This window comes from Triturus cristatus, chromosome 8 (assembly GCF_964204655.1).
Source record: "Triturus cristatus chromosome 8, aTriCri1.1, whole genome shotgun sequence".
In the NCBI taxonomy this organism is placed as follows: domain Eukaryota; kingdom Metazoa; phylum Chordata; class Amphibia; order Caudata; family Salamandridae; genus Triturus; species Triturus cristatus.
This window is the reverse complement of record NC_140591.1, coordinates 527,364,776-527,390,683: the sequence shown is the minus strand read 5'-3', so window position 1 is coordinate 527,390,683 and position 25,908 is coordinate 527,364,776.

Sequence of the window (25,908 nt, the reverse complement as noted above, 5' to 3'; positions counted from 1 at the left end):
AATATATATATATATATATATATATATATATATATATATATATATATATATATATATATATATATATATATATATATTACCTACTGGCAGTCGCCAGTAGGTAGTTATAGTTAGGTCCTATTTTCTATAGGAAATCCGCAACATTCTATTTGGAATAACGTTGGCGCCGATTGACAAATTTTCGCCAAATTTTCCAAACTTTTGGCCAGCTCTGGTCCGCTCCTATCCTGAAAATTTCACGGTGATTCGTCAAGCGGGGGCCGAGAAAAAAGGGGGGTCCCAAAACACGTTTTCCCCATGCATTTTCCCATAGGACCTGTTGACGCAGCTACAGCCCGAACTGCTGAACGGAATTACACCAAATTTGGCAAAGAGGTAGTTCTCAGTGCAGACTCGTGCCTTTTGCTTAAATGGTGTAAATCCGTTCAGTAGTTCCTGAGAAAATTAGAGTTAAAAGGATAGATACATCTGGGCGGAGCCTAACCACACATCTCATCTTGAGATCTGATTGGCTGTCAGTACTTCATCCAAGAAGTGTTGGCAGCCATCTTGGGACCAATATACATGATAGCACCTCATTAAAAAGCATTGCAGTTAATAGAAGGTTTTAAGACTTTAGTTACATTATAAATCATTTGTTGATGGTACCATACTCATTTTAGGAATTGTGGTGTGTTCTAAGGTGATTTTACCATGTGAAAAAGCCTTCTGCTGTGACATCATGAATCATAATTGAGAGAAAACTATTTTCTCATGCTTTTCCCACAGAGGTTTGGAAGGTGATCTATAAGCTAAACTGAGAGCATATTTTCTGTAAATTCACATTATCTTTCTCAGTCATGTGAGAATGAAGTCTGACATTCTCAGAAAAACAGGTACATCCAACAAGGGCAGAGACTGTCAGTTGATTCCTTTGTGTTCTACTGCAGCTTCCCAGAGTGTTTTAAAGAACAACTAGAGTGCTAACTGTCCTACTTATGACAAACGTATTACACACCTGAAGCCATCTTGATTGGATTAAAGTGGTTACTCTTAAAACATTTAATTTAAAAAGGAATAAAATGAGGGGGTTCATTTTGCCATAGAAAGTATGATTAGTGCTGCAGAAAGAAAAATTAGGGCACATTTTGAGTGACTTCTCAAATCCTCTTCTATTTCATTAAAAAATTCTGACATGCAGACTGAAACATGCACTTTCAATACCAGCAGCAGACTGCCCTGGTGAGCAGTAGCTTTACTACAGTGATCTAATGAGCAACTAGACTGCTAACATTCAGAATTTATGGCAAATGTGTGACACATCTGAATTCCTTCTTGATGGAACCAAAGTAAAAAACTGAAAGTATTGCCTACTGAGGAGACTGCAGTAAATGAGGAAATTAGGAAACTTCATAACAAATAAATCTCCCAAACTGGCCACCAGAGACAAAAGGGCCCAAATGTAGCCCAATTATCAGAATGTCCCGGAGTGTTCTTAAGAACAACCAGAGCGCTTACTGTCTTACTTATGACAAAAGTATGGCACACCTATTTCATTAAAAAATTCTGATATGCAGACTGAAACATGCACTTTTAATACCATCAGCAGACTTCCGTGGTGAGCAGTAGCTTTACTACAGACTTCATAACAAATAAATCTCCCAAGATGGCCACCAGAGACAAAAGGGCCCAAATGCAGCACAAATATCACCCAGATGTAGCCCACATGTAGCCCAATGACAGAAGTGTGCAAAACACTTATTTTTTGTGTATTTGCAGTTTTATATAGTGCAGACTTGTCAGGTATTGGAGTGCTTTACATGAGCATTGGTTAAATCACACAAGATCAAATTCATTTTGGTTGTAGACATGGGGAGATTAAGTGTTTTGACCAGAATCACATAATGTTGAGCTGTAGCAGAAACTCCAACCTGTTTCCCCAGTTGCAAAGTCTGCAGCTCTGGAAGTAACACCACATCTTCTCTCCTAAGTGCAACATTTAATCAAGTGGTGAACTGGATAAAAAAACATAAAGATTACAAATAATTTAAAAGTTCTTTGTCGCTATTTGAAAACTCAGAAAATATGTCCTCATTTTAGTTTTTTAGAGCACTAACCATAATTTTGATGCAAATAAGACCCTCTCATATATGTAATTTCTAAAGGAAATGCTCTAGGTATTACAGTTTTGATTACATCAAGATGACGTCAGGCGTTCCACACTTTTGTAATAAATATAGAATGTTAGCAATCTAGCTGTTCATTGGGATACTGTTGAGAGGCAGAGGCCAGGGGCACGGACTCTGAAAATTGAACACAGGTAGGAGAGTGCAGAGGCAACAATCTGACCACACTGGGCAGGCAGGAAGGGCAGTGGCAGCACAACAGACTATGGAGGGCAATGGAAAGGGGGGCAGAGGCAACAAACCAACAATACAGGACTGTCAAGAGAGGCTGTGGCAATATAATAGACCATTGTGGGCAGAAGGAAGAGGCAGTGGTAGTACAACCATACATGCCAACAGACCCGTTTTCAGCCAGGAAACGTCCAATGTTTTTAAGCTCAAATGGGCTTTATTTGATCTGTCTCCTGTGTACAATCTCCTCTTTTTCAATGTAACTCAAAGGGGAAAATCAATACCCCAGTTTTTTTCAAAATCTCCCTCTTACCAAGTTCAAAATGTTCGCAAGTATGGTACATTGGATCGTGGTAGGCAGGAGGAATTGGGGTAGGGACATGGACTCGGATAACAGAGGACAGGAGGGCATGAAGATGTGTACCAAACTGACCCTACAGGGCAGGCATGAGGGTTTGCAGCAGCACAATACACCACACAGGGCATGTGGGACGGGAGTGCAGCACAACAATCCATAGAAAGCAATAGGGAGGGGACAGGACCATGCACATGGACAACAGAGAACAGAGGGGAAGGAGGCAATGGTAGCTAGCTGACTATAATGGATAGACAGGAGAGAAAGCTGCAGCATAACAGACCATAAAGGGCAGGAGGGACGGATAAGGGGCATTACAATGGAACAGACAAGCCAGGGGGGAGGGAATAGGGGTCTGCACATGGAAACAGAGGGCTGGGGGCAAGGGGGCAGGGCAGGAGCAGCAAGATGACCATGGAGGTCAGGCAGGATGGGCACTAGAAACAAGACACACCATGGAGAGCAACAGTGAGACTATGATGGCATACACACAAACCATGGAGGGAAGGTGGGAGGTGGTCAGGGGCAGCTAGCTGACCACACAGGGAAGGTGGGAGAGGCCATGGCAGCACAGAAGACCATGCAAGGCAAGCCGGAGAGTTAGTGGCAGCACATTGGCTATGATGGGCAAGAAGGAGGGTGCAGGGGCATGCACAAAGGACCATGGAGGATAGAAGGGAGGGTCAGGACCTGGGCACAGACAAGAGAGTTTAGGGGAAGGTGCCTCACAACAGACTGCGCGTGGCAGGCAGGAGGAGCAGTTGCAGCACAACAGACCAGGGAGGGCAGAAGGGTGTGGCAGTAAAATGGACCATGGAGGACAGGAGAAAGGGTATAGGGGCATGGCATGTGGACAGGCAGGGTGGTGGTGGCAGGGACAGGTTACAGTCATCTGACAATGCTAGGCAGGTGGGAGGGGAGTGGCAGCTCAACAGAACACTCAGAGTAGATAGGAGTGGCAGGTCCATGGAACATAGTGGGCAAAAAGGATGGAGTGGGGACATGCACAAAGACATTGGAGTTCAGGGGGAAGGAGAATAGGGGTAGCAAGCTAAGCACAGAGGCTAAGCAGGAGGTCAATGATGGGCCATAGAATTGGGCAATGGAGGGCAGGAGGAGTGGACTGGTACATCATGCTAAATGGAGGGCAGAGGCAGCACATCAGACCATGCATGGCAGGAGGGAGGAGGCTAGTCCATGGATTCAGACAACAGACGATAGGGAGGAGGTGGATGGGGCTGCAAGCTAACTGTTCAGAGAAGGTGGGTATTAGGAACTTTATTGTTTTTAAAATGTGTGACTGTGCGAAATACTTAAAATATGAACAAGTATGCAGCATAATATCACTTTTATTCAGGAAGAAGAGGACGTTTGTGACTGTGGCTCCGGGCTCACTTGGCAGAAACACCCCCCGACCCTCCACCCCCATCGCAAAATGTAATGTCCGTGAAAAGGGTAGGTGGACGCAGTGTTATATAGAACATAGTCCTGAGAACACGATTGAAAATGAAAACTAGATATAGTATATGGTATAAACTATGCACCAAAAAGTGTGATATAAGATGAACCGGGGCATGAAATATAATATGCAATACATTGTACGCAATGACAGATTCATTGGAGAGTGCGAGATAGCACAGGCACTAGCGCGTGCTATGCAATATGCGCCTTGGAGTGTAATCTGCACAGGGCAGTGTTGTTTAACCAAACTAGTTTCTAAAGTTGCAATATAAAATATGTGCTGTGGAGTGTAACGTTGCATATGCACTGTGACAAATATATGGATCCCAGATTGTAATATGTATGGCATAGCGCTGTGCGTTATAACATAGGCATCGAGGAAGGCACGTTAGATGGGGCAATATAACCCGTGCGAATGCAAGTATGGCATGACATATTCACAGGGTGGTGTTACAGTGCACATGGGCTAGAGAGTGTCATAGCATACGCACTAGCTGGTGGAATACAACACAGAGGTGTGTGGCACTCGGCGGGCACTGGTAGGTTTAACACAGCATTGGGCTCAGCCAGGAGCACGCTGTGACTCTCAAGTGAGGTTCGTCTCCTTTCCAGAGAGTAAAATAAAAAGTATTACACATCCGGCGGTGGATGTGTGTTTTATTAACCGTGAGGGGGGTTTCTTGCATGGTTTGGTCGAATTTTTGTCGAATCCCCTTTGAATGGCTTGGTGTGCGTGTGTATTAAATGTGCCCGTCAATAGCTACCCATGTTTGTATACATAAATGACAAGGGTGTCTACTTGGAGAGTACCCACCGGCGGGGGCGCCGGGATTAGGCACGGTAGGGCATCAGAAACGTCAGAACTTCACTAGCGGTGTAAATACATTCCATGTGGATTCATTGTATGCATAGTCGCCTTTTAATGAATATCACGCAAATCGTCATGGTGATAGGTACATATGGTTTGTCCAGCATGTCCTAGGTGTTTCTATAAATATATTTTTTTATAAAAATAATAAAAAACAAAGGCCATCCCCGGGGAACGGGGTCCCCCGGGCCATAAGTGGCCTGAGGAGGGGTGCAACGCAGCCCCTCTCCTAAAGATTTTTTTTTTAAAAAGGCCATGACCCGGGGGTTGGGGTCCCCGTGGCTGATTAAGGCCTTGGGAGGGGGGCCATGCGGCCCCCTTCCAAATTAATTTTTTTCAACAAAAAAAATGAGGGTGCAGGCCCTGGGGGATGGGGTCCCCAGGGCCAATAAATTAGAAAAAGAAGGGGGGCCACAGAGCCCTCCTTCTTAAAAAAAATAAAATAAATAAAGGACGGGCATCGTGCTGGAGGCCACGCCCCCTCCTTGCAGCACTCTGCAAACGCGCCCCCTGGATAGTTGTAAGTTGGGGAATTAATTCCCCTTCAATACTGAGGGTCCCTGAGGGCCAACTAGCCCAACAGGTATCTCCAGTATGCGCCAGGGAGTTGCGTTGCAGACAGGTGATCTGAGGCCACGCCCCTTTTTACACCTCTATGCAACGCAGTTCTGTGGTGCTTACTGGAGGTACCTAGTGGGCTAGTTTGATCCTAGGGACCCTTAGGATTCAAGGGGACTTAATCTCTCAACTCAGAACGGCCACAGGGCGCGTTTACTAGGCCTGGGCCAAAATTCCGTTCCGTTCGCGGAAATTGCGATAATTTGACATTTTCGCGTTCCGCGGAAAGCGCGAAAATGTCAAAATTTCCGCAATCCGCATCTAAGCGGTAATTTGTTTCTTGCTCGTGCGTGCGATCGCCTTACCTGAATCCCCGCGTTCCCGACCCGGTCGCGTTCTCCACGAGATATTGGATTGTTGGTAGCCATTTTGCGCTGTCTCTCAACAGTTCGCGCCCGCATTAACGTCACTTATCGCGCGATCACGTCATTTGTCGTGCGATCACGTCATTCTTCTCACGATCATGCACCGCGCGAGTATGAGAGGATTGAGATCTCGAACACATCATTCTCCACCGCGAGTGAGAGAGTGAGGATGCGGACACGTCTAATTGAACGCGAAAAGGAGAAAGAGACCCCGAACACGTCATATCCAACGCGACAGGGAGCGAGAGAACGCAATCAAGTCATTTCCGACACGCCATCGACATCCGGCGGAAGTAATGTGAAGCTCGAGAACTCGAACATGTAAAAATTTTAATTTGGAGAAGAATATCAGCTCTAGCAGCATGAAACCTTCTGCAAATGATGATTTTGTATGAAAACAACTCCTCAGATTGACATTTGGCTGTCCTTTTTTGTCCAAGGAGTCCTTTTTTAAAAAGGTGGGGAGAGGGATGAAGTGACACAGAATCCCCAACTTCCTGTTCCTGTCCAGCAGGCTCCTCCCAGTGCTTTGTCCATCTCCTGCTCATTCTGCCTTTGGATTTTGAGCTGGAAAGATCATTTTTTTTGTCTGCTGCATCATTGCAATTGGATTTGAGGATTTTTTGATTTGGATATTTTACAAGTAAGTGGTTGTTGTGTCTGTTTGATTGTGGGCATTGCAGTTGTTGTAACTACAATTTATTTTTGGTAACTATCATCAATCCTTTTTTTTTCAATGTTGTGGGTAGTAGTAGTCAGTAGTAGGCCCGAGCTAGTCATGGGCATGTCCTCATGGGTGTGTGCATGATGAAGCAACTTTTCCTTTGGTGTTTTTTGAATGTATTTCATTTTCAAGCATCATTTAGGGCATGGATGGCATTAGATTGAGTTGGGGAAGTGTGTTTTTTTAGGGTGGGCTTTCTGATGTTGTTGGGCCTGGCCATGTGGCTGGTGGCCATTTTGAAGCCTAGGCCTGCAAGCTTGCCTGGCCTTGTCTGCCAACAGGCCTGCTTTCATCCACTAGGATCAGAGCAGGTATCCACAGCATTATTAATCAAGTGTTTTCTGTGTGGTCTGTTCAATTTAGACATCATTTAGGGCATGGTTGGGATTAGATTGAGTTGGGGAAGTGTGTTCTTTTGGGGTGGGCTTTCTGATGTTGGTTGTCTTAAAGACATGCTTTTGTTGTATGTGTCTGGTGTGTTGGTGTGCAATGCATGCACCCTGCAGACCTTTTTGGGGCCTATGAATATTCGTATTTGCATTTTGTTGCATTAAAAAGGCAGAGCAGTGTGCTTTAGCATGCATCCTTTACCTGGCTTTTATAGGCCTTTTGTCAACTCCTGGTGTTTCCCAGGCCCCCTGCTTGTTTGTGAGTTGTGAGTGTCCATGTGGCTGGTGGCCTTTTTTGTGTATGGACTAGGAGTTATGCGTGCTTTTGCCATAGGTCTGCATGGTTTTCCTATTGGCTATTTGGCTTACTGCTTCCATCCACATCCACCCCCTTTGCCAGCAGCAGCTCCATGGATGCTGAGATGTTCAAATAATTTAATTGTAAATAGGGTCCACCCCACTTCCATTACATTTTTATTTTGGTGGTTATTATTAACTTTCCTATCCTTCCTGAGAGTGTAGTGTGTGACTGACTGTACACAGTAGTATAACATAGCCCTTGTTCAAAAAAAGTCATAAATGGCTAGACTATATCTTTTGTTTGCACTAGTACCGTAATATGTAACTGAACCACATGCAACATTTCACTGATGTTCTTCTCCAGGCTTATTTGCTTTTAGGTGCACAAAAGACAGAGGAGGAGGTGTCATCAGCATCACCCGGCTACCCGTTGTACTGCCTGCCAGACAGAAGTCCTGCTGCGCATCACGTCCACGTGTGACCAGAACTTGTTGTGCATCTGCATCCTGCCTGACATCTGAAGAAGATGGCCCCAAAGAAAGGTACCAGGTCCAGTTCCGAGAAAGTTGCCGGTGAGAAGAAGGAACAGAAAAAGGAAGTGCCATTAACCACGACTGGTGGTGTGCCGGCCAATGTTTTTTTTTACACCAAAAAAGTTACGCCTGCAGCAGCGTTGTCCGGGAACCAAGCTGGGAGCAGCACAGCGGTCCAACCCCACCAACCTAGGCCCAAGATCTTTAGTGTCGCAGAGGTAGCCAGTCTACTAACGAGCAGCGATGTTGAAGAAATGTCATTATCGCAAAGTAGTACACAATCAACGCAGGCGCAAACTCAGCAGATAAATGTGCAGCCGCAACAAGAACAGCAGCAGCCGCAACAAGAACAGCAGCAGCCGCAACAGCCCACCATAGTAGTTGTTGCTCCTGACGTAGGGGCATTTCAGGAAATCGAGCTTCCTGCAGACAAAGTGGAGCAAGTCAAACTACTGTTTCAGAAGATCTATTGTCTTCCAGACCACCAGCAAGGAAAAGGAGGCTTAGTCCATCATCTTCTTCTTCAAGCCCCGCTTCTGATGATCGTGATGCCACTTGGCAGCCACCAGCTCAGTCTGAGAGTAATATACGCCACAAGACAATGATTCTGAAAAGGAAGGTCCCAGAAAAACTTAGAGTTATGGAGGTAGATGTAGAAGAGGGGGGTGATGCTGATGTTGATGTAGACGAGCCAGTCATCATGCACATTACTCCCGCCCCAAAGGGATTGGAGACCAAAATTCTCACCCCATCCAGAAAGGCTGCTACTGAGCGGGATGTAGCACGGATATCACCAACACAGGTTACACCACCACTACCTCCAGCTACCATATTTTCCAAGGCCCGGCAGGGACCTACATCCTGCTCAACGATCTCAGTAGGTAGTGGTAGTAAAAGTCACAGTCTAGGTGCACAGGGTCACATTTCAAGCACACCCTCCAGTTCATCTGGTATTGAAAGTGACACTTCCAGCAGTGTCAGAAAGTTCTCCTCCACAGTTTGGGACTTCTTTTCTGTTAGCACCAAGGAGGAGAACGTTGCTATATGCTCAATTTGTCGGCAAGGTGTTCGGCGGGGTAAGCTTGGTACAAACTATGGTACCGGAGGCCAAGCAAGTCATCTCAGAATACACCACACTATCATGTGGGAGAATCACCGACTTCAGTTAAAAGAAAGTAGAAAAACTCAACCCATTGAAGTTGGTCAGGAAGAATCAGGGAGCGATATTATTGTGGTGGAAGGTGAAGAAGAGGGAGGCATTTCTAGCCCTGTCCCCAGTAGTGCAGTGGTACTGCCCACATCCTCCTCAGTAACATCTGAGTGGCACCGCAGTAAGAGCCATACTCAGAGTCAGGCTGAGACACCAAGGCGACCGAGTACCGCAATGAGACAAACTGTGTCGTTGAGCCTAAGTGGGTTAATGAAAACAGCACCACAAAGGAAAGTAATCCAGCCTACCATTGAGAGCATGTTTAGGTTGGAGGGGCAGTTCCAACGCAACCACCCAACGGCACGGTTGTACAATGCGAAGCTGGCTAAAATGTTAGCGCTGGACCTTCTTCCTTTTTCATTTGTGGAAGGGGTGGGTTTCCTTGAATTTGTGTCAGCCATCTGCCCTAAATGGAAGGTTCCCAGCCGGTCCTATTTCGCAAGAATTGCTGTTCCGGCACTACATCATGATGTGCTGGAATTGGTTGGACAAGCATTGCAGCAGAGTGCTGTTCACAATATCCACCTGACAACAGACATGTGGACCAGTTGCCAAGCCACAGATTACATGTGCATCACTGCACACTGGGTCTCTTTTGTGGGGGTTAGAGATAAGCTATCTGCACGAGGTGCTGTTGACCCAGCTGCGATTTTTAAAGGTACTCGGAAACATGCAACTGTAGCCATGTTCGCCATGGAGAAATCTCATACGGCTGAAAACATTTTACACGAGTTTCACGGCAAGGTTTTGGAATGGCTTTGGCCAAGAGGGCTTAGTATTGGTTTTGTTGCCACAGAAAATGGCAGTAATGTACTTAAGGCCATGGAACTTGGTTCCTATTTCAAGGTTCCGTGTTTGGCGCACTGCATAAACATTATAGTTCAAGACTTTCTGAAAAAAGAACCCATGGTCAGCAATTTACTGGCCATCTGCCGAAGAATATGCACTCATTTCAGCCATTCTTTTAAAGCTCGGAAGCAGCTGAGGATCATCCAACGTGAACATAGGATGCCAGTCAAGGCACTCATCCAGGAGGTGGCAACACGTTGGAACTCAACGTATTACATGCTTGATCGTCTGTATGAGCAGTACAGATCACTCCATGAATATGTCTGGAAAAGAAGAGGGGATGCTACTGTTAAAGGCATGAACCTTGAGATGGAGCAATGGAGCCTAATTAAATGCCTGACTGAGATGCTTTGTCCTTTTGAGGTCTTCACACGTGAAGTCAGCAAGGAGGACTGTACAATGGGCCAAGCTATCCCATTATTGCAAATGCTAGAGCATCAGCTGAAGAATGTGTCTGAATCATACAAAGATGTAGAGGACAAAAGGGAAGCCTATCACTTGGTGGAGAGCTTAGCCCGTCGCTTAGCTGAAAATGCAAGGATACAAAATAACATTTTGTCACAAGAACATTACATTTATGCCACAATTCTGGATCCACATGCAAAATTTCGACTGAAAACATTCTTTGCTTTTTACCGAGATTGATGTTGCCCGCTACAAAACTTGTATAGCTGAAGCAGCCAGTAAGTTGGAAAACGAACGGCTGCTAATTAAAAGCCCGCAAGATCAACCCACAAGAAGTACTGCAGCAGGGCATGCAGGATCAAGTGCAACTTCGTCGGCTGAGGGCAGTGCGTTTGGATCACAACACTCACCATCACTATCGACAACAGCAACAATAACTGGATCATTAGGCCCAGTACAATCATTAGACGATTGGTATGTACAGTTAGGCATTAATAAGCACAGTGCTGATGCACAGAGAAAAGAGCACAAAAGCTTACCAGCAGCACCCTTGAACATTGAGCGGATGGTACAGGCCTATCTGGTTGACCCAACAGAGGTGTACATTGATCAAAACCCATTGCAGTATTGGTATAGGAAAAGGTCAGAATGGCCACTGCTCAGCAGGCTGGCGATAAGCTATCTGGCTTGCCCTGTCACAAGTGTCTCTTCTAAACGTGTTTTCAGTGCTGCTGGTTCCATTGTAACATTGAGAAGGACCAGTCTCTCGCCCAAAAATGTGGAGAGGTTAACAATGATCAAAATGAATCAGCACTTCATACCACCAAATTACACAATTCATGAAGCAATGGAGGAAGATGAGGACAGTGGCTCAGGTGACGGAAGTAGTGTGTCACATGATGATTACCTACTACTGGCTGACCCCCCCGAGTTTGAGGATGAGCTATACTTCCCTGACAATTAGGCTTGCACTTACTGTCTTCCTCCCTTTTTTCCCCCCCTTTATTTGTGTGTCTGTCGTTCCGGTTACAAACTTGTGAATCACAACAAATCTATTACCACCGTCTTCTACTCTTCTTATTTAATATACAAGTTTCAGATCTCTGCAATTTGACAGTACACTCCTCCGAATCCAGCTCCTCCGCTCCATCATACTGAATCTCCCGCCCAAATCCATTGCCCTCGTGAATGATGATTGGATGATGGTAAAAATACTAGAAGAACAAATTCAAACTTTCCTTGTCCTGCCAAAAGAAGTGGAGCATGAATCAGATGACTACTATAGCTATCCTCCTTTCAGAGCCGAGAGAGACTGCCCATTAACTGAAAATAAGATGGAACAGGTAATGATTGATGCCATGCATTGGACGCAGAGTCACAGACTGAATGATTTTGTTGTGTTTGTTGAGCATGAAGTTATGTAATTGTGCACTGCCACTAATCATCTTTCTACAGAACACACTAAACTTAACTCAAGGTGAATTCAATTTTCCCCTTCTTGCAAATAAGAAATTTGTACTTCTCCTGCAACTTGGTGATACATTGCTTTTAATTCAATACAGGAAGGGGACCTCCTCGATCTGCGCAATGAGTATGATTGACACAACAGCACCGTCCATGATGATGGCAAAATAGACGGCCCGTTAACTTAAGATGAGAAGGAACAGGTAATGACAATTAATGGCATGCTTTGGACACCTGACTCTGAGCGATTGGTGTTTGTGTTTTCGTTGTTTGCTTGTTGTGCACAAAGTGAAGTCAAAGTGTACTAGTAATCTATCTCTCTGTACACACTAAAGACTGACTAAAGTCAATAATATTTCTACTCTTGTTGTGTAATAACAATTTTACTTCTACTGCAGGCCGATCTTCACAGTCAGTCAGCAAAAGTATCGGAGATCATGATGAAATCAGGAGGACGTTTCATGAGTGGCATAAAACTTAAAAGCCTAAAGGTAAACACGTCAACAACAACCACAGCTGACCCAAATGTCTGTGTAGAAGTGGAATAGAGTGTAGCGGTGGCATGACTGCGGTGCATTGATTTACTAACTTAAACTGTAAAATGCTATGTTTGGAATGGATAATGTGCTTTGCCTTTGTCCAACTCTTTAAAAAAAAAAAAAGTACTGTAAAGTCTAAACGTAGGATGTGCTACTGCTAAGCAACGTGCTGTCAGGCTTGTCACTGTGGGCCTGCTCTCTCCTGTTATTGTTGAAGGTCAACGCTGGAAACAGACTAGAGTAGAGACTAGAGATGATGCATACATGCCACCTCGGAAAGTGTTCTTGTTGCACTACACCATAACTTGTGCATTTGTTTCAACTTTGTTTCTCAATATCCCCTTTGGTTTTCCATCTACAATTACAGGCCGGGCCTTGCCCTATACTTTGGAAAACATTACAATGCACACTCACCTTACCAATAAATCGACATTTTTTTTCCAGCCGGGCAGTGGCGAGTAGCGAGGCAACACACCCAAAATTGATGGACGAGAGGACCAAGAGGAATGCCGAGATGCAAATCCAGTCCACATTTTTTACCAGGATAACACAGTAACAGTATCAACTTTTATCTTCTTTTAAATAATTTGAATAATTATTTTGTATACAATCTTTACAACAGTGTGTTCTTGTTGTTATCATCATTAGGTTTGCTCTCTGTTTACGATTCTTCCCTACCAATATTTAAAATTTCTATTTGCTATCTGTAAAAGTATTAAGGCCGGAACAACAGAACAAGAAGTGTATGTAATCCGGGTCTCTCATCATCATGCATGCATTTCCTTTTTCTCCCTTAACATATAGATATGTTAGTCTTCAAAGATTGTCATGTTTGTCCATGCATACTGTTTTTCAATGTCAAACCTTTCCCAAAAAAACCCTTCCCATCCATTCAACAAACCCTAACCCTCTTCCCTCGGGCTGTGTGACTTATTGTCGAGGTGTGACTAAATTAAATGTACTCCAATACTTAATCACACACTTGCTGGGGCGGATGTGGCGAAAGCAACAGTACTTCAATTTCAAGGCAGAGCGATGATCTTCTTCTGCTTGCCCATCCATGAGTAGGATATTTTACAGATTATTTTATTTAACAAAGGAACATATACCTCAGCATTAATTGCTGGCATTGATTGGATTTGTTTGTTGTCATTCCTCGTACACAGCACTAACTGTTAGGCTGTAGGCCTAGCCAAGTGACTCGACACAACTAGAGGGGCAGATTTATGACGTCTGGCGCATCTCTGCTAATCAGCAGAGATGCGCCAGAAGAGTTGCGACGCATCTGCCCACCCGTGCGCCACCATTGATGCGCCGCATTTACAATGCGGCGCACTGTGGCACTCGGATGGGCAGATGCGTGACGCATCTCCTGTCGGAGAGGCGGCGCATTGCTGGACTTGCGTCGCAAGTGCGACGCAGCTCCAGCAAGGCTCGGGGGTGCCCTATCATTACAATGCTGCGTCAATCCTTACGCCTGCTTCAAGCAGGCGCAGGGTTTTGACGAAGCATGGGCTCAAAAGTGACTGAGTGAAATCTTGTAGATTTCACTCAGCCACTTTTAGGAGGCGTTCCTGCGATGGAACGCCCCCCCCCCCCTGCACAGGTACGCCTACTGCTGGCGCAGGGCTTTACAGTGTGATGCATCTCCCAGATGCGTCACGTTGTAAATACCCCGCAGCATGGCGCAGGATTTGCGCCGCCGCTGCGTCACAAAAGTGACGCAACGGCGGCGTAAATGAGGCACAAGGGGCTCATAAATCTGCCCCATAGTTTGTAACTCTGTCTAGTAGGCTATCCCTTCCCAACCGCCATTACGTTTTGTTGTAAAATATTTTAGCATTATATTGTTGCTCGGTAAGTTCTGTACTGTACTTCATTCTGCTACTCCTCTAACAGTCTCTCAAAGGCGATTGACTGTCTCCTTTTCTTTTTTTGCAAATGCTGCCGCCCTGCCAGTGTCTACTACTACTACTACTATACTACCACCACCACCACCCCAATCATGGCATGTTAGAAAAAGGAAACCATCTTCACCATGCAGCCATTGCTGTGCCTAAGTTAAACATAAACATCAATCACTGGTTTAGAGAGAAGTTTGGGGGAGGCAGAATTAATAATGGACATGTTTTCAATGATTTCAATTTCACACACCAGTCCAGATAAAGAATGCATAGACTAGAGGACAGACTGAAAGTACTAGAAGGACAAGTCAATCAGTGAGGTGTGTCACATCTATCTGTTTGTGTCTTACACAGTCAGCCAATTATTTAAATAAAACACAGGCTATGGGCGGCCCTGCACCAGCAAGGAAACAGTGTGATGTAAAACAGTTACCCCACCTACAAAACATTAACAACATTGCATGTAACAGTGAAAAATATATTTAATTTACCCTAGCAAAAAAAAACTAAACCCACAAAAGCTGACCCACCCCCCTCCCTAACCCCAACCAATGTCTGTAGGAAAGTCCAGGAGAAAAAGTCCGTAAAGCTAAAACCCAACGCCCAAACCAGTTCCCACCCACCCAAACAAGAATTAAAAAAGGGGCAGAACTTGATGACAGGGACTAAGGTGTGGGGCGGGACTCAAAGAGGACACGCATCTGCTCCTCTAAACGGGCGACGCGACGTCTGAGGGCGCGGCAGTTGCAGCCACAGTGGGGGGGGCACCAGAGATGGCACTACGGTGGTGGCGGGCAACCGCCAGACGATGGCGCCGCACCGCTGGAGGGCGGTGGCTGGGGCCCGGGGCACTGGAGGAGGCTTCAATTGCTGCTGCAGTCTCCTCCTCCTCCTCTGCCAAAACCACCAGCCGCCGGTATTCACGCTGGATTGCCTCCAGCTTCCGGCACCGTGCCTTGGCGGCCAACTCCCTTTGATTTAGTTTAGGAGTAGCTGTGTATCAAAAAGTAAAAAAACAAGACAATTGTAAAATATACTCTTAGAAAAACAGTAAGACAAGTTAATTATTTATACACATAGTGGCATGGTAGAGTAGCACTATAAAGCACAGTAGTACATAACATTTTAAATCTCGCCCTGTCCTTCTTCCTTCCACCCGTCTTTCACTTTTTAGTTGAACAGTGCACCAGGTGCTCTTCTCCATAAAACTTTCAAAGCGGAGTTGAAATCAGATAGATGAGGCCGTTGGTTACTCAATACTCCCGCTCCTATGCCAATTAAAGGGATTCTAGTCTTCTAGTTCACTCTTCAAACGTTCACAACAACTCATACTTACTTACAACATCAGATGGCGGGCGGACTTTGTCCGCCCGCCATCCTCACGCTAAAAAGGGTGGTGGTCCTGTGGGGACAATTAATTAGGATGATGCGCCCGGCACAGTGGCGGGCGCATCCTGTTTTTTTTACATTCTGGTTGGCGGTGCCAAAAGCAATGCTAAAAATACATGTTGTGCTGCTTTTCCAAGCACAACATGACGGGCCCCGCACATAGTATAGGTAGGTACCCTCCATGGGGCCCCCAAGCATACTCTGCAATGTCTGCATGCCTTTCCGTGGCGGACGGCAATGCCGCCACGCAAAGGCATTCCAAAATGCAGATTATATGGCTGGCGGTGTGTTCAGAGAGACACCACCACCATATTGAACCCTTTTCCGCCTGGTCGACATGTGGGGGGGTCTGACTCTTTTCTACAGGGAAGGCGGGAGGTTTGCCCCTGCGGTGTCGGCGGTGAATACAGCCGGCCCGGCGGGGGCAATATGCCCGCCATCCTAATGGGGCCCTAAGTCTCAACAGTACAGTATAAATACAGTACACCCTTGCAGTGAGTGTACTGTCAAGTTCAACAATAGTTAAGGATTATGAATCTAACTTACCACCGCCCACCACTGGTGCTGCCACTCCCCCTACCGCTCCGTTGGTATCTGCAGCAACTGCCGCATCCTCTCCCTCTGCATCGCCTTCGCTGGCCCCGGCAATGGTGGTCAGTAGTGCGCCTAGAAAACATTGCACATTTAATAGGCGTCATATACACCTCCCCCCTATTGATCAGTAGCAAGGTTGAAAAATTAGTTAATACTAACATACATCACTAGTACAAATCAGGTAGTAGTACAGTAGACACTAATAGTTATATATGGTTATTCTAGCCTTTGCTTAGTTAGCCCGAGCCATGCAACCATTTTACCTTTGTGTCTTTTATTTTTGCACATGTGACGTTACCTTGCAGCTTTTTGTATAAGACAACTTTGAGCCCACATGACCTTCCTCACACTGCTACGGTCTACGCGCTGCGTACAAGCGGTCAACAAAAACATTAACAAGCCACTTTTTTAGGAAGTACTGGTGTACTGTTAGTCCATATTGCTTATCCATAAATGCTACACTTTTTGGCACAGCTGAGAAATGCTTGCAAGTTGCAATATACTAACGCGCACCATTTCATTTTTCGCATTACAGACAGAAATTCCCTTCTACGAACCAGAGCTTTGCAGAGCTTCTGAATGATGCAACAACTACCAGTACTAGGTTCTTCTAAGGTGAGGGGTCCCTTCACTCACATCTTCATTAATAAATTTATCTAAACTAAATTCCTAGGGGATGGTGGTGCTGCCTTCCACCACTGTTCAGTTATCATGATTTAATTCCCAACTGTAAGTAAGTGTAACAACAATGTTTATTGTTTTAATGTTATTGAGTTACTGGTTGGTGCTGCATTTTATAATAGAACAATGTACAGAGCTCTCAATTCAAAATAAACATTTTGAACTTACATAGACTTGGTGGTATTTGGTGTGGACTAACTTACACGAGTGAGCAAATTAAAGTAAGGGTGTGCATGTGCATTGCTTCCACGACTGAGAGGTTGGGTGTGTTATGTTCTAGGTTGTCTAATTGTTGAGTATCTTGGGGGGAGGGATCGGAGACCTAATAGTTATGACAAGATAGTACTATAGTCGAGCAGGGGATTGTGGTGGGTTCTGAATTTCTGATTGAGGTGTGTGAGGAAGGTCCAACCTACCATCACCAACATCCTATTTTCTTGTGCAAAGGTCTGTATGTGCAAGATCCCTACAACAGTAGTAGTATGTCCTATAGGCTATCCTATCAAAATAGTAATAAATCTGGTTGGGCATTTGTTGCTGTGAATTTTCAAAGCCTCAAGATTAACAAAGACTCAAGATCAATAAGACTAGAAGTAATACAAGAGGACGACCCAAAGGATTGGACTCAATGGCTAGAGCTACTGGTGAATATGAGTTTTATTACAACCTTTCACATAAAGAGTGGCACTGGCCAACTGGGCAAGCTTAGCTACTACAGTACAGACAGACTGATAGTAGTAGTAGTACTGAGAGTCATCATAGCAGAGGCAGGGATAAGATTTTTGAAACCGTACAGATCGAAGGATAATTGTTGGTAAAAAAAAAACATTTGGAAACTGAAACAATAGTTCATGAAAAATATGGTGCAGTAAAAGTTATGGAATAAGAAATATTATTCAAAACAAGAAGACTTACTGGGGCCAGCAGAGGAGCCCTCATTGGTGTCCTCCTGGTGGTGCTGTTCGGACTGTTGTCACGCCGACTCCCCACTCCCTGTCTGTCTGCCCCTGGGTGCTGATGAACAGGAAAGCTATAAGAAAGAGACAAACATTGATGGATGGTGTCAAACAAATACAATATTTTTCAACAACGGTCAAAAAACACTTATGTAAACAACAATTGCAATAACTAAATTGACCGATCTCATCTGGTCAACAAGTAGTATCAGGGGATTCGCGGATCGACTACTTAAGTTACTATTTATCAACAGTAATCCAGTCTTCCATTCTGATTCCAGAATACTAAGTTATAACTAAGCCTAAGTACGACGTACGCCTAGCCCACCTATTCCAGGCATGCCAATTGTACATTAAGAATGCATTTCCACTTCTTTTATTCCTCAACAATGCATATGGTCAAATGGAGGACACATGACTACATTTTTTGTATACACCAAATTTTGGGTTGATTGATTGATGCTGATGTTCTGCTAGTGCTAAGCCAATTACCACCACTCATTTAACAAACTAGAAAAGGTTCTAATAAAGACTGCCGTACTAGCAGCACGTCACGTAACTGAGGAGGCATCACGCATACCACTAACAAATTAGAAACTCATACAAAGTACCTAAACCTAAGTATCAATCCACCCCTATCTATTAGTGACAGGACAAATTAAGGAGTGGACTAGAGTCACTGTAGCATTACGTAACTTAATTTCTCTAAAATAAACTCTTACAGAATCACGCTAAGCGAGCGCAAACGCAAAGTTGCAAACAAATAAGATTAGTAGTAGCGCAGAAGAGCACCTGTGTTATAATCACAGAAGACTTTTAAACGTAATTAACCTGGAATGTAAGCAGCAACATTCTAGCTGGTTGGAAGAAAAAAAAGATATTCACAATATATAACACAGAGCAGAAGAACAGACACAAAGTAGTAATAATTAAATAGTTACTCACCAAGCCCCGGGACCTCCACTCCTAGCAGGTCCAGCAGGTCCTGCTCACGGTTCAGGATGTCGGACCACCGGTGCGTCAGCTGCGCTTGGGTGCGCTGGACCCCAGAGAAGCGTGACACTGCCCGGCGCTCCGTCCCCCACCGCTGCCGACGCTCCCGGAGGCCGTACCCGGACCCAGGCCTGCCACCTGCTGCCAGGGTTGAGGGGAGGTGGCGCTGCACAAAGAAAATGAGTGCAGCCAACTCCACCTCCCCAAATAAGGCCCGTGCCTGCACCCTTTGTGGGTGCCGCCTTCCGCAAGGAAGGCAGTCGCGGCTCTGGCTGCGACGGCGACCAGCCCTACCCTTAGACATGGTTCTGGGACGGGGCAGGAAAGAAAAGGTAATAAAATTAAAGAAGTAAAGGAAATAAATAGCAGGCAATAGAAAGAGAGAAAAAGTAGCTAAAAAACAAAAAAAAAGTAGACAAAAAGCAAAAATATAGAGGCAGGAAAATAGTTAGAGAAATAATAAATAAGAAAAATAAAAAAAAAGTAGCTTTAAACAAGGGATTGAAAAGATGTAGGGAGGATTCAAAATCAGACCCCAGAACCATGCAATAGAGTGAAAAACAAGATGGCCGCACCCATTGCGACCACGTGTGCAAGTTCGAGCGATATTTTCTCCCCGAGCATGCATAAAGCAACGCGATCAAGTAAAAGCGGTCGCGAACAGGAAGTATCTACCGCGAACAAGCGCGAACATGCATTGCGCGACCCGGAACAGGAAGTAAGCATTGCGAGAGGGCGGGACAAGTGAAAACAAGATGGCCGCGCCCGTGAGCAGCCGCATGGGTAAGTTGGCAACCCGCGATCACGCAAAAAATACCGCGAACAGGCGGGAAAAAAACTTGTGCGTCTTTGCGATATTTCCAGCGTGTTTGCGGAGATTTTTAGCATTTTCGCGATAGTTTGCGAAAGTTAATTTCGCAAATTCCGCCCACCCCTAGCGTTTACACAGTGGTGAAGGGAGGGGACGGGGCCTGAGGTGACGTGTGCAAACACGCCCTGTGGTGCGTTTTAAGTTGGGGAAATAATTCCCTTTCAATCCTGAGGGACCCTGTGGGCCAACTAGCCCACCAGGTGCTTCCAGTAAGCGCCACTGCTCTGCGTTGCAGAGAGGTGGTGCAGGCCATGCCTCTTTTTACACCTCTCTGCAATGGCGCTTACTGGACGTACCTAGTGGGTTATTTTGCCCCTAGGGACCCTAAGGATTCAAGGGGACTTAATCTCCCAACTTAAAACGGCCACAGGGCGTGTTTACACAGTGGGGAAGGGAGGGGACGGGCCCTGAGGTGACGTGTGCAAACACGCACTGTGGCGCATTTTAAGAGGTTGTTTTAATCCTCTGCCCTATCATATACTAGGGGCTTGCAGAGGAGGTCATGCAAATCACAGGGGGACCCCAACGCATAGTGTTCCCTAGTGTATGTAGGTGTTTTCACTGTATTCTGAGTGTCTTTTAACTTAGCACTGGCTCTAGGACTGGTTAGTCAGACTCAGTTACCACCAGTATCCATCTGAAAAAGTTGAGGGTACAGGATGATTTTGCAACAAGGCTTCTTTCTGCTCTTCTGTTTGTTCTTTCTGCACATTATCCTTCTTCCTGCACTTTTCTTCGTCTTTGAGGACTTCTGTTGCTTCTTTCTGCATTTCTTTTTTTCTTTCTGTGCGTTTTTTCTTCTTTCTTCACATGTCCTAGCTCTGTAGGCATAGTTAGAAATTAGCATTTAAAAAACCTTTGAAATTCACTGAAAAAACCATAGGTTTCAGGCACGTTATAGTTTGGAATTAGCATTTAAAAAACCTTAGATATTCACTGAAAAAACCATAGGTTTCAGGAGCGTTATAGTTAGCTGGACTTTTCACTCGTACAAAACCTTTGAAATTCCCCCATTATAGTTAGTTCAGCTTGCCTGCCCCGCGCGGTCTGTTGTGAGGCCCCTTCCCCTGAACTCTCTTGTCTGTCCCCAGGTCTCATTGTTGCTCTCCATGGTGTGTCTTGTTTCTAGTGCCCATCCTGCCTGACCTCCATGGTCATCTTGCTGCTCCTGCCCTTCCCCCTTGCCCTCAGCCCTCTGTTTCCTTGTGCAGACCCCTATTCCCTCCCTCATGGCTTGTCTGTTCCATTGTAATGCCCCTGATCCGTCCCTCCTGCCCTTTATGGTCTGTTATGCTGCAGCTTTCTCTCCTGTCTGTCCATTATGGTCAGCTAGCTACCATTGCCTCTTTCCCCTCTGTTCTCTGTTGTCCATGTGCATGGTCCTGTCCCCTCCCTATTGCTTTCTATGGATTGTTGTGCTGCACTCCCGTCCCGCATGTGCTGTGTGGTGTATTGTGCTGCTGCAAACCCTGATGCCTGCCCTGTAGGGTCAGTTTGGTGCACCTCTCCATGTCCCTCCTGTCCTCTGTTATCCGAGTCCATGTCCCTACCCCAATTCCTCCTGCCTACCATGATCCAATGTACCATACTTGCGAACATTTTGAACTTGGTAAGAGGGAGATTTTGAAAAAAAAACTGGGGTATTGATTTTCCCCTTTGAGTTACATTGAAAAAGAGGAGAGTGTAGACAGGAGACAGATCAAATAAAGGCCATTTGAGCTTAAAAACATTGGACGTTTCCTGGCTGAAACGGGTCTGTTGGCATGTATGGTTGTACTACCACTCCCTCTTCCTTCTGCCCACAATGGTCTATTATATTGCCACAGCCTCTCTTGCCAGTCCTGTATTGTTGGTTTGTGGCCCCTGCCCCACTTTCCACTGCCCTCCATAGTCTGTTGTGCTGCCACTGCCCTTCCTGCCTGCCCAGTGTGGTCAAATTGTTGCATCTGCACTATCCTACCTGCCTTCAATTTTCAGAGTCCGTGCCCCTGGCCTCTGCCTCTCAACAATATCCCAATGAACAACTAGATTGCTAACATTCTATATTTGTATTTGTATTTTGTATTTTATTTTTATATAGCGCATATATACCGACAGGTCTCTTAGCGTTTGACAGAAAGAAGGTTGCATTTAGGCCAGATTGGACAGTCATGGTAGCGAGTACTTAAAGGGTATCTCTGAATAGCAGAGTTTTTAGCCGCTTCCGGAAGGGAAACAACTCCAGTTCCTTCCGTAAGGTGTCTGGGAGCTGGTTCCAAAGTTGTGGCAGAGTGACTGAGATAGCTCGTCCACCCTTGGTAACTAAGTTACTTCGAGGGCAGACTAGCTGAAAGGCGTCTGTAGAACAAAGCACTGATGTCATCAGTGATGTCACTGACCATGTCATGAATGATGCAACATGTGACATTATCAGCAGTGCATTGCGGGCGCCTGAGTTATAGTTAGCAGAACTAACTATAATGGAGGAATTTCTATGGTTTTGTACGAGTGAAATGGCCAGCTAACTATAATACCCCTGAAACCGATGTTTTTTTTCTGTGAATTTCTAAGGTTTTTTAAATGCTAATTTCTAACTATAACGTCTCTGGAACCTATGGTTTTTTCAGTGAATTTCAAAGCTTTTTTAAATGTTAATTTCTAACTATAACGTCTCTGAAACCTATGTTTTTTTTCAGTGAATATATATATATACATACATATACGCGATAGACACATTCAGTGAAAGAGTAGTGGACGAGTTAAAGTTCTTAAACTGTACCACTCTTGAGACACGTCCTCCTAGGAAGCATAGTGAAATACAATACTTCAGCTTGGTGAAAAAACTGAGAGACCAACATGATATTATTATCAACCAAGCTGAAAAAGGTGGGAATGTGGTATTGTGGCAACGTGATCACTATATGGTTGAAGCAAACAGGCATTTGCCAGACAATCTATGCTGCAAAAGAGCCACTCAACATGATTTAAGCAAGCTCAAAGACACTATATTCCGGCATCATTCTCAATGGAAAAGACAAGGCTTGCTATATAAAGATGACTTCAACTATTTAAGAATCGAATATCCAGTTACCCCAGTACTTTATTTCATCCCCAAAATCCACAAAGACATTATTCCAGTTCCTGGTAGGCCCATTATATTGGCCAGGAAAAGTTATGGAGATGATTTCTAAATATGTTGAGTTCTTCCTACAGCCATTAGTTGCCAATTTGCCGTCTTTTGTAAAAGATACTGGGGACTTTCTGTCTAAAATCAATGGAATTGAATGGAGATCTGATTACTTATTGTAATGGACATTGAGTCATTATATATTAGCATTAATCATCAGGACGGGTTGGCTGCAGTTAAACTTTTCCTTGGTGGCAGATCTATTCATTATTATGAACACAGTGATATGATAATCAAAATGATTGAATTGTGCTCGCTTAATAACTATTTTCTGTTTAACAACAATGTGTACCATCAGATGAGGGGGGTGGCTTTGGGGGCATGCTTCTCCCCTAGCTATGCATGTTTGCATGTTGGCTGGTGGGAGAAGCATGTCCTCATGACCCACCGCAGTGATGTTTGGAACAAACACATCAGGCACTTTCGGAGATATATAGATGATGTACTGGCAAAGGACCAAGGAAGAAGCTGATGGTTTTGTATCTACTGTAAATGACAATTCACTGAATTTGAAATTTACAGCTACTATTAGCAATATTACTGTAGATTTCCCTGACGTTAGTGTTTACATTGGCGAGGGTGGCATCAATACTAAATAACATCGCAAGAAAACCACAGCTAATTCTATATTACACGCTGATAGTTCACACCCCCGCCATCTCATCCAAAGTATCTCTTACGGCAAATTTCTACGTATTCATCGCATCTGTAGTTGCGAGACTGATTTGGCAATGTGTCAAAAAGAGGCTCTTGAGCGCTTTTTGGGTCGAGGGTACAGTAAGGCAGTATTTGACAGAGCACTTAACAAAGCTAATTCCAGTTCTAGGGAGGAAATCGAATTACAAAAAATCAACATGAAAACAAAGGGCCACCCACTGATGATAAACATGATAATGATTTACGTGATGTCAGATTTATCACTGCCTTCAGCAAACAGGAAAGAAAAAAACACCACATTATTTATTCTCAGTGGCCTATTGTACTGACTGACATCACATTAAAACCCTTGTAGCCTCCCTTGCCAGCCATCACTTTCAGAAGGGCTCCCTCGATGAGGGATGCGTTAGTTAGAACCAGCCCAGAGGTCATTGTCAAATCAACTTGGTTGGTTAAGCCTGGCTTTTTTAAATGTAATTCATGACGTGCATGCAAATTCCGTAAGAATCTGAGCAAGTATTTGACAGCTTTCAGCTCTAATCCAATCTCTATCAAAGAGCATTTAACATGCCGTACTTAATTTGCCTTTTACATCTTACAATGCACTTGTGGGCTTAAATATATTGGCAGTACCAAGCTCCCTGTCCACAAACGTATTTTGCAGCATATACAGGCCATAGTAAATTCGGATCTCAGTTACCCCGTAGGCAGATACTTTAAACTGGTACATCACAATAACCTCAATGATTTACATTATTCAGTATAGGGGGTGGTGTCAGTTTCTAAATGGGGTGGCAATCCTGAAAAGAGTCTGAGACAATTAGAGTCCCATTTTATCTTGACTCTTGACACTAAGATCTCGAACGGCCTCAACACGCGAAGATTTGCACAATTTTCTTTTAAATAACTATACTGCACTTGTCTGTTTACCCTTGATGAATCGCATGTCATGCTGCTGCTAATAGCTCGCTTTCAATTTCCGATTATTTCTTAATTGGTGTTGTTTATTTCTGGTGTAACTGGGACATCTATGTATACATTTTTTCCTGAGGTCCATTGCTTTGGTATATGGTTATTTGCAACCATTATGAACAACCATGATCAGTATTTGCACTTTATGCGTGGTTTCATCTAGCACTTGCACTTTACCAAATGTCTGGTTGAGCCTCATTATGTTGATTCCGCAAAAGGCTTTTCTTATGTATGCTGCTATTTTTTTTATATTTTTGCACTAGTAAGGTCTTTATTTGCTATTTGCACATAATTATGCACTTTAGAGACTATTGGGACGTTTCTGCAATAATCAGCCAGGTTCTTTTGAAGGGCATATGTAATTTTTTTATGTACATTTATAACTAACTCAAGTTTGCAAATATGTCGGATTGCAGGCTATAAACCTTGTTTGGGCTTATCATCATGAAGCCTGATTATAAATTACGTTTTATTCTGCATTTTTAAAACTTGTATTTGTTTGTATGATGATTTTTTATGTTTTTTCAATTGTTATTGTGGTCACACAAGTGTCATACATTTGGATCTCATTCTTTTTTTACCCATCTCTGGCTTTTTTATACATTTACTGAATCAACTTATTGTATTTTCTTCTGTCAAACATGTTATAGAATGTATTTGAACATGTATGATGAAGTTATTTCAGCAGTTCTTTCTTCGTCCAAAGTCTATCTTCACTTTTTACTAATTCTTTAGGCTATTTTTCATAGTCAATAGTGCACGGTGTTATGTTTTTAAGGGCAGATGTCATGTGGCAAGTCATGTGATCAAGATCGCGGGTAGCGATCAAAACGGGTTGTGGCAGGCACTATGCCTGGAACACTTGGGAGTTTTATTTATGGATAATAAATCACTGCTTTGACAACCAACACTTTGGAGTCTGCTGCATCTGTTCCTGCGCTATGGTCCGTACCTGGGCAGTCCTATCAGGGCATTGACGGGCCGGGACCTTGTTACTATATAGACATATATTATCTACTGTTGGTCGCCAGTAGATAGTTATATTTAGGACCTATTTTCCATAGGAAATCCACAACATTCTATTTGGAATAACGTTGGCGCCGATTGACGAATCTTCTAGAAATTTTCCAAACTTTTGGCCAGCTCCGCTCCGCTCCTACCCTCAAAGGTTCACGGTGATTCGTCCAGCGGGGGCTAAGAAAAAAGGGGGTTCCCAAAACGCCTTTTACCCTTGCAATTTCCCATAGGACCTGTTGTCGCAGCTACAGCCCGAACTGCTGAACGGAATTACACCAAATTTGGCAAAGAG